Consider the following 13,044-nt stretch of genomic DNA (forward strand, 5'->3'; position numbering starts at 1 on the left):
AGGGAGTCCTTTGTGGAGTTATTGTTGTTGGATTAGTTGTAAATTCCAGGGGAGCTTTACAGAGGCTCACCTCACACCACCATTTTGATGACGTCTCAACTTTTTTTGAATTCTGTATTCTCTTGAGTAAAATGAGAGTGCCAATGTTTAGGTTTATGTGAGGGCTAAAAGGATGGTACGCGTAAAACATGTTGCCATGCACTTTACATACAGGGACTACACCAGTCCCATGTGTTTACTAGCTCTTCAGCTCTGTTGTCTGAGCTTTGCATACAGTAGACTGTTGTATGGTTTCTGATTCATCCATCACATAAACTGCACCCAGAAGCAACAGACTTTTAAGGGAATCTTTCTGTTCCCTTCATCCAAAGGACAAACACTTACATACACTTCCACTCCTGGGAATATTTCTAGCAGAAATATGTACATATGTTTATTTAAAAACATATACAAACTGCTCACAGCATCAGTAGTTGTAATAGTTCTATATCAGTTTGCTGGGGCAGCCATAACAAAGTACCATAGACTGGGTGGCTTAAAAATCATAAATTTATTTTGTCATAATTCTGGAGGCTAAATGTCCAAGGTCAAGGTACTGGCAGTGCTGGTTTCTTCTGAGACCTCTCTCCTTGGCTTGTAGATGGCCATCTTCTCCCTGTGTCCTTGCATGGATTTCCTTGTGTGTGTGTGTCTGTGTCCTAATCTCTTCATATAAAGAGGTCAGTCATATTGGATTAGGGCCCACCCTAATTAATTATTAGGGAGACATAAGTCAGCCCATAACGAGTTTCAAACGGAATAAACCAAGTATCCAAAAACTATCTTGTATGAAGTATTACAATTATAAGCAACACAATGGATGACTCTCACAAAAGTAATGTTGAATGAAAGGAATCAGACCCCCAAAAGTATATATCATGCACTCCCATTTAAATTAAGTCCTAGACAGGCAAAACTAACTCACAGTGCTTAGAATTCAGAACAGTTATGGCTTAGGTGTGGGGAGTATCCTAGAAGGAGAATAGGGCAGCTTCAGGTATGCTTTAGGTAGGCTGATGTCTCTGTCTTGAGTTGGGTGTAGGTTACACAAGCGTGTTCACTTTGGGAAGAAGTTTCCAGCTGCATACTTACAATTTGTGCCTTACTTAGTGTGAATGTTACTCCTCAGAAAAACAGGTAGAAATAAAATGAAAAAAGAACTAAACAGTCGCAAACCCAAGGAAAACAAAACAGAATGTGTTTACCAAGGTGGTCAAGTAAATTATTGAAAACATTTTTGTTGAACCCTCCTCATATTCTCCAAGTTGGGAACTTATCGAAGGACATGTGTCTATCCTAATGGAAAGACCCTTTAAGAGTCTTCCCAAATACAAAACACTTCCTCAAGACATTATAGAACACCAAGAATAAAGGGAAGGGGAAGGTCATTGACAAGGGAATATAAACAAGAATGAAATGACTTCTCATTACTGGACCTGAATGTGAGACAACAGTGGAACAATGCACTCAATCTTGTGAAGGAATATCATTTTGGGTATGGGAGTCTGCGTTCCAAAAAAACTACCAGGCAATTAGACAGGCAAAATTAAAGTAATTAATTATGAGAATTGCCAAAGTTTATCTTACATACAACCTTTCTAAAGAAATTAATTAACAACACGCCCCAGTGATATAAAAGATAAATGTGTGAAAAAGCAGAAACACTGGACTCTAGCAGAGAGAAGCGAAGAGAAGTACTGGGATGACCTCTGGACTGTGAACCTAGAGGGAATCTTTCCAAGTTCAATCTGAAGGACAGAGGCTCTGGGAGTTAAAACAGAACTTGGGGAAAGAATACTATATAATGGACCCTCTGAACACAAAGATGAGAAGATAGAGCAACTTAAAAGTATGATGGAGACACATTATTCTTTTGCTAAGAGAATAATTCAGTTGCCAAGAAAGGCAACTGTAAACTCCAGGAAAAACAAACAAAAGCTAAATAATAAAGTCATGTTCCAAATAGAAAGCAAATTAAAAAGTGGTGTGATTTTAAACAACCAATGAATGTAAGGAAAAAAGAAACCATTTAGCTTTGATTTTAGGATAAATTTTACTTAACTGGCATTGGACAATGAGAAAGAAATTGTAATATGAGAACACTACTTGGTCTAGCAGTTAACAGTATTTTTAGAATCACAAAATGCAAATTGCACTTTTTACTTTCAAACTATGGATCCAAACTCTGAGCAAAGCATGGAAAGTTGATTATTAGTTCTGAATGGAAGGCAAATGTTAATAACTTTGATGATGTGAAATAAGAGTTAGAGCTGATGGAAGTTCTGGGAGGGAGGAAAGGTCAGGAGTAACCTTTTGTTGCATTGAAGCAGTAAGTGTCAAGTTCTGATGGGACATGGTGGGTTAACTGACTGAAACTAAGGATAAAAGCATAAGAATATTTTCAAAAGCTGTAATGGTGAGCAAAAGGAAAACAAACTAAAAATAATGCTATAACTATCAAACACTGTGAGGAAGAAGCAAGGAAAAAAAATACTGAGATATCTCTCGTAGTGAAGAATCAATGGATTTTTGTCTAACTTTGTTAAATAATCAGGAATTTACCCAGCCATTTGGTATACCACCAGAAGCTTGAAATCTGCCATGGTGAGAATGTTACCTTACAAGAACTAACAAAAACTGTGAGTTAGGAAGCAATCAGGGTAAGAACTATAAATAGTATTGGTCAAAAGAGGGAGTGTCTGCGAAGTAAGTCTGGGGTAGGGAGCAGTAGCAGAAGGTGACTGAACTCATTTGTTGCTACAATATGTATTTTATATACACGCTGCATATAAAGTATTATTGTATATTTATTGTATATTATTTATTTCTATTATGTATTATGTTACTTATCCTTGTATTTATTTCTTATATTATTTTATTTACTTAAAAATATATTTAAAACAAATATTTTTTAAATTACCAAAGTCATGAATAAACATCTTTGAGAGAAAGCCTACCACATGCGTGCCATCATGTGGGCAATTTGGATGTGATGGTGACTATGCTGAGAGACCTTTTCCCATAGAGTCTGCATGGCTAAGGCAGGATGCAGACAAATCCTTAGCCAAGTAGTGGGGTGGGGAGATGGGAGACCAGGCGCCTACACCAGGCACTGGGGAGAGGGGTGGGACTGAGGGGAAGGTAACCAGAGTTAGTGACAAGTGAGTACTGGGGAGCCAACAGAAGTAGTGGTGAGTTGGAAGTGGGAGGGAGGGAAAGAGAGAGAGACAGTCTTAGCAGAACATAGAACGTGCAAATGTCCAGATACAAGAAAGAAGTGGCTAATTGAGAGGATGGTAAATAGATCAGAATGATTATGTTTAAGGCATGAGAGGTGAGGTTGAAGGATTAGATTTTAGAGGAAAACAGAGGCTCTGGACATTTTTAGGGCACTTGATGGTTCCAGATTGTTATTTAGAAGGCTCTGCCAATTTATTTGCAGTCCTACCTGTTGTGTAAGTGCTCTTTTCTTCTTTTTTTCACTTACCATTCTGAAATTGGAATGCATTTTGCAATTCTGGTTAGCCAGACAGTAATATTGATATAATTCTTATTTCCTGCATACCCTACTCAAAGTTTGTAGAATGAATGTCAGCTTGGAAGACAATATTGAAGATGACAGTAGAACATCCTTTTAAGAAATGCTATATCCCTAATGTTTTCAATGGCCTAGGGTGATGATACTTTATGGAAAAGTAAATAAACAGGCAAACTCCACAAGAACATCAATGTTTCTGTGTTGACAGTGATTTAACAGAGACAAACTCAGAATATGAACAAGCTTTAGCAAAGCATTCGCCCACTTATTTAACTTATGTTGTCTCTTTTTCATAGATGACTGATGTATGATAAACTCTATATGTAAAAACATTTTAAAAAGTTCATTAATTATTACACTAAAATTTTGAAGGATAAGAAATAATTGTATCTAATTTAATTGATAATATTTTTCCTTCGGTGGCACAAAAGATTATAATGCTTCTAATAATTGATGACCCTTTATAGTCAGTAAAATAAGGTGCATATATATTCTTCTTTTCAAAATTGGAATTATATTTCTTATAATCTGCTTTTTTTCTTTATGCTGAATAAGTACTTTTTGAATTGAATCAAATTAGCAGCAGGTGTTAAAACAACAGCAAAATTGTTTCTGGCTAAATTCACTCACCAGAACGCTTGGCCCTCCAGGACACTTCATTCACTGATCCCCCACTTTCTCTACTTTGAGTAGCTGGAAACTCTTCTCAGATGGTGAAAATCAGAGGAAAACTGACAAAATACAAAATAAAAAATAAAAAATAGATGCCTGATACAATCCCGTTATCTGTTAGTCTCTAAGAAGGGGTCCCAGAGAATGAATATTTACCCAACTATATGCTTTCCATTTGTGAAATGATCCTAGGTCTCTGATTTCCTTTCACCTACTTCCCAAACTGAACAAGCCCCTGCTCCCCCTGGCTTTGCTTTTGACTGAGGGCTCAGAGCTGCTCCTTTGGGGAAGAGCTATAGACATGTTTGCACTCAGAGCTTCTGAACTTGCTGGAAGAAACCCCACACCACAGGTGGGGGCTAATCCCAGGGAGTTCATTCCCAACTCCAAGTACCTTTGTTGCCTGAGGCACCTTAGGAAAATAAATGAATCTGAGGTCAGTGGCTTTGGAATGTCATTTCTTTTCTTAGATTTGTTTTGGAAAGCAAAGGACGGCAGTAAGTTCAGTGGGTATGAACTGTAGTCTAGACTTCAATTTGCCGGCACTTTTCTTTTATGGGCTTTATGATTTAGAGTGTACAACATAATTTCTCAGCACCTCAGTTTCCCTACTTGGAGCCGGGGAAAAATGCCTCTTTTTCAGGCTAAGACTGAAGATTACCAGTAAGTGAGCTCTTGCGTGCAATGCACCCACCACAGTTCTCTGTACAGAGAGCCTCCACAAGTAATGCCTGCTGCTCCTCACTGGAGGAAGAAAACAAGGAAGCTGAGAATAACAAAGGATTATGCATTTTTTAGAGCCTGAAAAGACCTGAATAGACAATCTAGTCCAAATCCTTGTTCTACAAACAAGAAAACCCAGGCGGTGACTTTCATAGAACTAGTGGAAGAGTTTGGTGGCAAAGCTGGGTTGAACACAACCCCACCGTCTTTAGGTCCAAAGCTTCCTCAATATGCTTTGTAGAGATTTCCTGCAAGGACTGGAACAACCACAAACAGACTTTGACTAGCTGAGGTTTTGGTTTTTGGTTTTATGGTTTTTCTTCTTTTAGTATCACTGCCTGAAGGAGTGTGGCTCAGTCTTTTAATATTTCTGATGTGGGCCACTTTGGCCAAAAGACAGTGAAAATAGAATGCTTAACATAGGGAACAGAGTTAATGGAATTGTCACATATACAATGTCAGAGGGGCAATGGATTGGAAGAGGGAGATTATCACTTTGTGAGGGGTGAAATGTCTAACTATTGCATTGTTTTGTACACCTGGAACTCATAAAAAATAAATTAATAAAATAAAATACTTAGGCTGTCTTTCCCTTTTAAATGACAATTTTAATATAAAGCTTAGGTAAAGATGAGCATTAAAATTAAAAGGCCAAAAAAAGAATACCAAAGAATTAGTAGATGAACATTTTGTCATTAATAGGAAAATAATTCTTCATTCTGTTTTCCAACTGGCGAGATGAATGACGCTTTCTGTTAGTGTCATGCTTTTCAAGTTGCATAAAAACCTGGTTTTGCATGAGAAGTTCTGGTGAAGCAGTTGTTGTCGGTGTCTGTGCCTAATTGTACAGCACATTGTGTCCCAAACTTTCAAGGTTTCCTCTGGAATCGAATCTGGATACACAGAGTGCCCTCAGGTTGATAAGCAGTCTGGCTCTGAATTATCAAATCCCCACCATCCCAGTGACTGACACCTCTCCTCCCCATACCTCACCCCAGGCCACTCATAGCACAGGCTGAATCATTTTGATCTCAGACAAGGGAGAGAGAACATTTCAAAGGCTTCATCATTTTTCTCCCACCCCATAACTTTTATCATATCTGAATAATGCTTATTTTTTACATTTTTTTAATCAACTTATTTTTATTATTTACATACCAACTTCATCTCATTCCTAAGTAATAATATCAGGACAAACATGGATTCATCATGCTAATTAGATATTTTCCTAAGATACAGTAAAGTAAAATAAGTACGGAGGAAAACAATAAATATCTATGTGAGATAGAGGAAGTGTTAAAAAAAAAAGTAGATATGCTGCATCCGAGTTGTGTGCTGGGGCTTATAGGAGTCTATACATGTGTTAACACTCATGGAACTACACCAAAAGAAGAAAATATGGAAAAAACCCACTGTTTTTCCCCAAAATTGTTGTAGGAGTTAGAGAAAGTTACCTGGCCTTATTTCATATAACATTTAGAAGGATTACTAATATGGAAACTGCACATCAAAAGGTAACAAAGAGGGATTGTGAGTTGCAGAGTCATTGTGACAGCCAAGCCATTCCGGGTTCTCAGTGTAGCTGTCAGGGTCACAGAGGCACGGGAGGCCTAGGGCGTCCTGGGCCACCTGAGGCAGCAGTCCATGAAGAAGCCCTCAGGGGCCTGTGAGTGCGTTCCTGTTGTCCTCTCCCTGTGCCACTCTGATGTCTCATTACAAGGACTTTGCTTGGAGGTCCTTGTTTCAGAAACCTACAAACAAAAACTTGGTAGGATTCAGCACAAAGTAAGGCCCTTCCTCAATGTTATGCTAAACTGCGCTTTGTTTTCTTTTAGCTACAAAACCAGAGTCACATACTGATAGGCTCCTGAATACACAGGAGGCTGGATTTAGAAGAATGAAAGGAGAATGACTCACCGGTGTGGGAGAGGCCCAGGCACCTTCATCCAATGGTTATATTTGCAGGAGAAGAGGTTGTATCTGTGTTGTTCCTGTTTTTGCATTTGCTTAGGGAGCCTCTGGTCTACACTCACTGCCCAAGACATCCACTTGTACCTTACAGCATATACTGTTTCCCAGGGCATTCACTCTGCCCACTGAAGGAGTCTCTGGAGTCTCCAGGAGTTACCTGGAGTCTCTGCCTGGAGGTTTTTTGTGAGCCCCAAAGTAAGCCAGAAACCAACACAGACAGGAAGTGTGTGGATAAAGATCATTGTTAAAGGAGTTCTACCCCATTTCCTACAGTTCCCCAGAGGGAGTGAGCTGCATTGCCCACAATTCTTTGCCTACAGTGCTTGATGGCAGACCTTCTCTTCCTCACTCTCCCTGAGACCCCAGGGTTTCCTGGGGTCACCTTCCACCTTCTCCTTGCACTTGAATCCTGGCCTCACGGTGTGCTTCTATGGGAACCCAGCCCAAAGTAGAACTATGCACACTTATATGCACATACATACACACACACATGCACACTCTCCTGCACACAATCTGCTTGTACTCTCATGTCTGAATGCCATTCTCCTGGTACTAACCATAAAAAGGGTGTCATAAGTGTTGTGATTCACCCCTCAAAACTTGTCTGTCTGGGACATGGCATCTTTTCTCCCTGCTAAACATGGAATAGTGCAGATGGCAACTGCAAAAATAGATCTTTGTGGTTAGAAAAAGCCTAAGTGCGGGTGTCCATAAACATTATATTTAAATGGGCCTGGTTTTCTTTCTGATACACCTGACCTTTTGCTTTAAATGTAATGTTAACCAGCTTTGAATCCAGAATGTTTGTATCTTGCAGACTCTATCCACAGCCCCTGTAGCAGCTGATGGGGAACCTTCCTTACTCCAAGCCTGGTGAAACGTGGGAGACTCAGATAAAAGACACAAGATGGAAGGGAGCCAAGGGGAATCCCCAGGTCTCCTATAACCTTTTTATCTAATCTGCTCTAAGGTGGCATCCCATCAAAGAAGAATGACAGGTTGCAGACCACACCCCCGGATAGGGGTGTGAACTCTGGTAGCAGAATGGCTATTCTTAATCAGAAACATTACCAGGAATCATTGCCTTATACTACCACGTGTACTTGCCTGCTGGCATTATCAGCTACATCAGGATTCAAAGAAGCTGCCACATATCGCATTGGCTTTTCCCTATCCGAAGCTGCTGAGCATTTATTGAGGGACTACCAAGTACCAGGCAATGAGGGGCTGATTCCAATTATCCTCCCAAGAGCTCTCTGGGGCTCTGCCAGGATGATCCAACTTATGGATCAGAAAACTTAGGCTTAAAAAGATGAAGTAACTTAGCCAAAGCCAATAGGAAGTGCCTGATGGAGACCAAATTTGAACCCAAGTCTTTCTAAGTCTAGACATTTCAATTTAAACATAATTCCAGCTGCTCCTTGAAATGCAGTCTTATCCCCTCTCCCTATCTGACTTAATGGCCATGTGGGATGTACAGTCTCTAAAAGGTATCATGCCTCTCAAAAATGGATACGTGTGTGCTACAGAGTGTATGAAGCTGCCGTTATAGAGAAAACAGATTTTCTGAAAAAGTCACATTTACTTGATATTTGAAATGTCATTTTCACATTAAAGCAAATAGACTCTGGCTGCTGATCCTGGAACTCAAGACTTTCATCTCCATATTTAGCTTTTTTCAGTGCGCATTTTACTAGCAGGTGGTTCAACCTTTATTTTCTATTCACTGAGCACTTCTTACCTTCACATTTCTCTCCTTACCCCAAATCTAATTTTACAAAGTACCCACATGGTCCCACAGCCATGACTATCAGGTGGTTATTTGGAAACACACACCACGGCAAGTTCATGGAGTGGATCTGTACCCTCTGATTTTGCTGCTGTCATTCCACCATATTCAGGGCACATTGCTAGCCACAGAAGACTCCAGCACTTAACAAAGAGGGCATGATCTCAGACACATGGGCCCAACGATGGAGACTGAACAAAAATGACATTTGTGAATATATAATTGCACATTGTAAGGGAGGCACAAATGAAAAGTTTGCACCAAGGAACTAAAACTCAGAAACAGATTTTTCTGGGTGGACCTGGAAGGCTTCTTAGAGGGAATAACATTGAACAAGACCCTAAAAGCTTGGTTGGTGAAGACTGGGACATGTGACTCTCAACTGTGGCTGACTATTCCAATCACAGGGAGAACGTTTAAAACATACTCCTGCCCAGGCAGCACCTGAGACTGATTCTATCAGAATCACTGGGATGAACTTGGGCATCCCCATTTTCAGTTTCTCCAGGTGACCTCAGTGTTCAGCCAAGTTTGAGAAACTGTGGGCTGGAACAGAGGCAGGTGCAGGGGCCCGAGGTCCCCAAGGCTAGTCCACCTGGAGGACATCCATGAGGGAAGTATAGAGGACAGTGGGGAATATAGAGGGGATCAAATGAGCACAGCTAATCCAGGAAGTATCCAGCCTGGAGATACTGGTGGGACAAGAGTGACAGTGATGTTAGAGCTGGGCGGGGGAGTCAAGAATATGGGGAAATAGGAGGTGATACGAACTTAGAAGCTGGCATGGATTTGGTAAGGAATTGAGGGCAGGATTGGTCAATCAGAACAATTACTCTGCTAGTTCTCAGCATGAGTAATAGGTGTGATTTGTGTTCTGTTTGCTAATTGACTTAGTGTCATCCGAGATGAAAACCAAGAGGGCCATCAGTAGGAAGCACACCTGAAGTAGCAATAAATAGCACTGCTCATGTTTGGCCAACTCTCCACAGGACTGACCAGGCAGCGGGAACAGTCTTGCCTGTAACAACCTCCAATGTGGAAAGAAAAAGAACTTTCACATCCTGACTCTAAAATTCTCTCTTCACCCTATGAGTCAGAACATAAACTTTAATTCAGACATTGGCAGTACTGTCAACAGCTCATATGTCATTAGCAGAGTGCCACTGAGGTTCCCTGTGCCAGGGAGCAGGCTGCTTCTGCTACCTTCCCTGGAGGTCAGAGTCTCCTTTGTTCGTGGAAATCTCAAAGGCAAGGGCTTTCTCAACTCCGGGAAAAGAATCTGAAATATAGAACTCTGCCTCTGCTTCTGTGCTCTGTTCCTTGGCAGAAAAGTCCAGGCCAGGTCTTTCACTCTCTCCCCCTCTCTCCGTGACACAGATGTCTCTCTGCACACCTAGTGAAGTGTGTAACTATGGCACTTGAAGCCCACGTCTGGATCTCACATGATCTCCACTGACAGCCTGGGGTCTCAGTCGGCCAAGTTGGGAGAACCCAGAGTATTTGCCTTGATCAGTATGGATTTAGGTGCTAACAATAAATAAAAATGCATGCAGGAAAATTAATTCCCCTCCTCCTGCGGCAATAGTCTCTCCTAACCTAGTTCTCCTTGTAAACTTGTCTGCTGAGTCCTCTCTCAGAGTGGCTTGAGTTAAAATTTGTGGGGCTGGTGAAAGCTCCTGTGAAGAGCACAGCCTGTTTAACTCAGGCAGAGCTGAGCTCCAAAGCCTGATTTCTCTCTCTTCCTCACTTCTTTTAGGTGTGAGTCTACCTCATACGGAAATTCAAATGAAACATCCGATTCCCATGACATTAAAATAAAACTCAGTACAAGATGTTAATGAATTGACTCGCTACACACAAAATCATCTTTGTAAACTGAGACAAGACCTAGCGTGTTCTAACTCATTACTGGGTGATGGGATGGGAATCACAAAGTGCTATTGATATTTGAAATGTATACTGCGCATACTAGCCGAAGAAATCACCCAACAAGAACCACTGTAAAAAAGTGTTTAAATATTATATGGTATAACTATTATAAAATGATGCTGAAGAAAACCAGAAGCATTTCTAGGGTTTTGAAAAGTCTTATTACATTTGAAACAGCCTAGGTTTGGTGTTATATAGTTTATGAGCCTGAAAATGAAATTACAGAACATAAAATAGAAAAAAAAAACTAATCAATATCATATAACCAGGAAGCTTGGCAATGTGAAGTACTTCTCATGTGCTACATTTGAGGCCCCAGATACCAGAATATGGCATATGGAAAGGAAGTCAGAGTTCATATTACACCCAGGTTACCTTGTCCAAGTGTAACAGTTCTTCCATCAGCTCGATTGTGAGGCCTAATGTGATTGACTTCAGCTGCTGCTCCTTCTCATTCACATTTTTATTAGTGGCAGGTAGACTCAGTGTGAAATGATCAGTTATTTTATCATTTGGAGCTTGTAAATGCTTCTTGATCACAATTAAACATGAGTAGTTAATTATTAAGAGACATTATGTTCTTTGAAGCCAATGGAGAAAATTCTCCCTTTCCTTCATCAGAAGACAAAACTCGAACCTCTACGTAGTCCAACCTCTGTCCCTGTCCACCCTCCAAGGGCTTGGGATAGTTTTTTTAGGTTGGGATATTGGTGAAAAGGCATGGTGTGTGACCTTAGATGAGTCACTCCTTAAACCTCATTTTTTTCCCACTTATAATGGTGATAAGTCTCTACTCAAATATTATCCACTTGTAGATACCTGACTTAGCCACCACATCAATGACCTCATGCCTCCCTTAAAAACACACAAACAAACAAACAAAAAACCTCTTTAACCTGTTTCATTTTTAATCACCAACACTTTACTGTATTTCTTTCTTTTTTAAAAATTAAAGTTTATTTGGTTGACAATTGTTAATAAAGTTACATAGATTTTAGGTGTACAACTCTGTATTACATCATCTATATATCACATTGTGTGTTCACCACCCAGAGTCAGTTCTCCTTCCATCATCATATATTTGATCCCTTTTACCCTGATCTATCACCTCACCCATCCCCTTACATTCTAGTAACCACTAAAATATTGTCTGTGTCTATAAATTTTTGGATAAAGATGTGGTATATATACACAGTGGAATACTATTCTGCCATAAGAAGGACAAAATAATGCCAATTGCAACAACATGGATGGATCTTGTGATTATTATACTAAGCAAAACAAGTCAGAAAGAAAAAGTAGAAAACCATATGATTTCACTGATATGTGGTATATAAAACTGAAAACATCAAAGGAACAAGTCAAACAAATGAAGAAACTTCACTGTATATCTATTTGTAGATTTGTTAACAATAAAAGATAAACTCCTTGAGTGTTGCATTCCCGCATTCCCTGGAACAAGGCCAATCTTGTAAAGGCAAGTTTAATGGATGAATAATAATTCATAATAATAATAATTCAATCAATAGCAACATTTAGAGAAAAGAAAGAGGCTAGGATAAAGGCAGGGAATGGCAACAAGTATGGTACAGAAAAGGAATAAAATCTTGCAATAGAGAAGTGAAAAGGATGCTCAGAGAGTTAGGAGGTAAGTTAATGAAAGGTTGTATCATGGGATCTGAATGAAGGGAGACTGAAGGACAGCACTATGTGGCAGAGTCAAGAGGCCTCTGACTTAAGAAGCCTTATTCCAGCCCTCAGATATCCATTTGAGAAAAAGCTAGAAATATATATATAGATATAGATATAGATATAGATATATATGTATATATATTTGTATATGTATATATCTTTGTATATGTATATGTATTTGTATATGTATATGTATTTGTATATGTATATATATATGTATATATATATATGTGTATATATATATGTATATATATATGTGTGTATATATATATATATATATATATATATATATATATATATATATATATATATGTCTCTGTCCCCAGGTCTTGGCAAGAGCTCCTAAAACCCTTGTAAATTCCTAAGTGATAAGAGCACTAAGAGCATTTTTTGTACTAATATTTGGTCTTTGACCCCAATTCCTGATACAGAGCTCTTAAATCCTTTGTAATTTCCTGGGTGATACTAGGAGTATCTCTTGTTCTAGAGAAGCAAATCTTAGTGGGTTCCTGGATGGGGGCCAGTCATCAGGAAGACCAAGGAATGATTAGAAGCTTGGAAATTTCAGCCACACCTCCCATCCTCTGGGAAGGGGAGAAGGGCTGGAAGTGGAGCTAATCAACTATCATGCCTATATGATGAGGCCTCCATAAATATCACCAAAGTACGGGGTTCAAGGAGCTTCTGGGTT

This window comes from Rhinolophus hipposideros (assembly GCF_964194185.1).
Source record: "Rhinolophus hipposideros genome assembly, chromosome: 22".
Lineage (NCBI taxonomy): Eukaryota > Metazoa > Chordata > Mammalia > Chiroptera > Rhinolophidae > Rhinolophus > Rhinolophus hipposideros.